Source organism: Schistocerca serialis, chromosome 2 (genome assembly GCF_023864345.2).
Source record: "Schistocerca serialis cubense isolate TAMUIC-IGC-003099 chromosome 2, iqSchSeri2.2, whole genome shotgun sequence".
Lineage (NCBI taxonomy): Eukaryota > Metazoa > Arthropoda > Insecta > Orthoptera > Acrididae > Schistocerca > Schistocerca serialis.
In genome coordinates this window covers 1,051,859,621-1,051,863,254 of record NC_064639.1, presented here as the reverse complement: position 1 = coordinate 1,051,863,254, position 3,634 = coordinate 1,051,859,621, and the positions used below count along the sequence as shown (strand labels likewise).

The 3,634-nt window shown below is 47.2% G+C and overlaps 1 pseudogene; it reads right to left on the bottom strand.

Moving 5' to 3' along the window:
* Positions 1-647: 647 nt before the first annotated feature.
* On the bottom strand, positions 648-765 carry LOC126459132 (5S ribosomal RNA; annotated as a pseudogene).
* Positions 766-3,634: the final 2,869 nt, after the last annotated feature.

Here is a 3,634-nt window from a genome sequence, read left to right as displayed (position 1 = left end):
GGGAGACTAAGAGATGAATACACTAAGCAGATTCAGAAGGATGTAGGTTGCAGTAGGTACTGGGAGATGAAGAAGCTTGCTCAGGACAGAGTAGCATGGAGAGCTGCACGAAACCAGTCTGAGGACTGAAGACCACAACAACAACAACAATATTCGTAGCATCTCAGTCGATAGGGGTGGAAGTTTACAGTGATAAGAAGACTGGGAAGGATAAGCAACAACGTAAGAAGAGGATATGTGAGCTAGAGCTGTAGGTGGTGGGATGGTTAGGCTAATGTAACCACAGCTTTATGGGCCAGGAAGAGGGAGCCTGTTGAAATTTCTTTGGGACAGGATGTGGAAGTAGGGAAAGGGAAGGCTTTCCGGTGTACCAACTGTAATTTACTCATGGAAACTGGTGTGTCTCTTCGAGAACATGTTATTTTTTAAACTAATTTCACTCGTTAATTACCACTCGTCAGGCCACGAGTGACCTACTGGGACCATCCGACCACCGTGTCATCCTTAGTGGGGGATGCGTACAGGAGGGGCAGGGGGTCAGCACACCGCTCTCCCGGTCGTTATGATGGTATTCTTGACCGAAGCCGCTACTATTCGGTCGAGTAGCTCCTCAGTTGGCATCACGAGGCTGAGTGCACCCCGAAAAATGACAACAGCGCATGTCGGCCTGGATGGTCACCCATCCAAGTGCCGACCACGCCCGACAGTGCTTAACTTCGGTGATCTCACGGGAACCGGTGTATCCACTGCGGCAAGGCCGCTGCTCCATGACGGCCAGTCTTAAAACAATCGAAATGGAACATGTGAATTTCTAGCCAACAAACCAGTGTTATTTGCTGGCTGCATGGGAAATATTAGTGAACACACAATCGTCGAAATTATGTTTCTACGTTGAACCAATGTGCCCATGTTAGAGTTACGACTTAGTCTCGAGCCTCTGATTCTTAATTCAACAATAAGAGCGTGAGTGGGAGGCCAAACTGGGCTAACACTTCACCCTACTGTATGTAGCAATAACCGTCAACGTCCACAATCTTGTGAAGCAAACAGATACGAAGGGAGGATGTCGGTGAACGTGTTACAGAGCGTGAGGCGCTCAGCACAATTACGAAACCCCAAAGAGATTAGTACAGCTTGACAGGTTAATCAGCAGTTTCCCACGTCGCTGCCTGCTGCCCAGTTACGAAACCTTATCAGGTGCGGCCTACGCCATTTCCCGCTCTCAGCGGTTGCGAGATAGAACATTCAAACTTCGATGTTTGTTGTCAGTTCTGCAGATTGCTATCTTCTACTCGATTCTATCAGGCCAGGATGCCATAATTTATTTGACGGGTCTGAAGTCGAGTGTCAACACTTAGAATACGATAAATTGTCATTTCACTCTCTAATGAGTATTCTTCTGCAGCGTTGCATTCGCTTCGGGTTCATTTAAATACCCAATCTTATCTCGAGTCTCAATATCGCGTGAGAAACTCCCGGTGTACTTTCCCGATAACACACTGATAATAAAGAAGAAAGCAAAGTAAGAAAATGCGAGGAGCGTTCAATAAGTAATGGAACACTTCCTGTTTCCCGGCCAGTTTCGGTTGAAAAAATGCGGACTTCGTTGTGGGACCTCGTGAAATATTCCCGCTTAAGACCCAATAGTTCCAGGAATTTCCCATATATGGCGGCATTATGCGCAGCCTTCAAAACGGCGTCGGTAACGGATGTGCGTTCCACACAGAGAGCTGTAATTTAGTTTCTTTTGGCGGAAAACCAGAGCATCGCAGATATTCATAGGCGCTCGCAGAATGTCTACGCAGACGTGGCAGTGAACAAAAGCACTGTGAGTCGTTGGGCGAGGTGTCTGTCATTATCGTAACAAAAAAAATGGTTCAAATGGCTCTGAGCACTATGGGACTCAACGGCTGTGGTCATCAGTCCCCTAGAACTTAGAACTACTTAAACCTAACTAACCTAAGGACATCACACACATCCATGCCCGAGGCAGGATTCGAACCTGCGACCGTAGCGGTCGTGCGGTTCCAGACTGTAGCGCCTTTAACCGCTCGGCCACTCCGGCCGGTATCGTAACAAGGTCATGCAAACCACTCAGTCACTGCGCATGCCGACCTGCCCCACGCAGCTGTGACTCCTGTAATATTGGAACGTGCCGACACTCTCATTCGAGATGATCGACTGACGCAAACGAACTTCTCCTTCTCAGTGACAATGCAAGGCTTTACACAAGTCTGTGCATCCCAACAGGGCACATAAAACTTCACTGGACTGCTCTTCCTCATCCACCTACAGCCCAGATCCTTCGGTCTCCCATCCGTTTGGCCCAATGAAGGATGCATTCCGCAGAAAGAATTATTTAGATGATGGGGAGGTTACTAATGCTGCAAGATGTTGGCTCTGACATCGACCAGTAGGGTGGTACCATGGGGCATACCGGCCATCCCAGTAAGGTGGCGTAAGGCTGTTGCTTTGAATCATGTTGGAAAACAGGATTTTGCAGCCAAGACAGTGGGGAATAATATGGTGTATTGGAATCCTGAATAAAACCAACCCGCTTTCAGAAAAAAATATGTCGCATTACTTATTGAACACCACTCGTAATCGTAACTATCAGTCTACGCACCTAACATGAATCTTCCTGGGTAGTCCCACTTTCTGCGGTGACAAATTCGGCAAGCTGCCTGGAGCGGAAGATAAATTCAAGAACTGCGGCGCCGCTCCATTCGTTGTCGCCAGTCGCAGGGTTAAGTTTACAGACGTAATGGGTAAGAAGAGCGCAGCTCTTTTCGGATTTCGACATTCTTGCCGCCCTGAATTAGATCCATCCATAACTCCCATCTCTCTATTCCTGTCAATACTGTACATAGAGGTTTAGTAAATAAGTAACTGCACAAAGAAAACTAAGGAAAATGTAATACAGACACATTTGTTTTAATTTTTAGAAATAATTTGCTCTATATTAGATGCATCTTTTCCTTCTTCAGAACATGAAACAGTGTTCTTGAGGTAGTCTTCTGATAGCTGGACACATTAATCATCCCACGTGTGAAGAAAGTCTTCATGAGTAAGAAGATGAGCTTGCAGCTGTGGAAACTAAGCAGTGCTTCTTGGGTGGAGAAGGTAGTGTGCTTCACAGGCAGAGGCAGGCAATGCCTCATGGATAGAGATCAGCAGTGCCTCATACAATGAAGCAGGCAGTACCTCTAGGAAGATCTTAATGGGTAGAAGCAGGCAGTGTCTCACAGGTAAAGGCAAGCAGTGCCTCATCGATATAGACAGGCAATGTGTCATTGCTAGAGGCACAAAATGCCTCATAAATAGAGACAGTGCCTCAAGGGTAGAAGCAGGCAATGCTTCATGGAAAGAGACAGACAAGGTCTCATAGAGGTAAGCAATGCCTCGTCAGTAGAGGCATGCAATGCCTCTTGGGTAGAGGGAGGCAGTGCTTCATGGATACAGGCAGGTGGTGACTTATGGGTAGGGGCAGGCAGTATCTCATAGAGACAAACAATGCTTCATGGTTAGGGCAGGCAGTGCCTTACAGGTACAGGCAGATGGCATCTCATGGTTAGAGGCAAGCAGTGCCTCATGGGTAGAGGTAGGAAATGCCTCATCATTATGACAGGCAGTG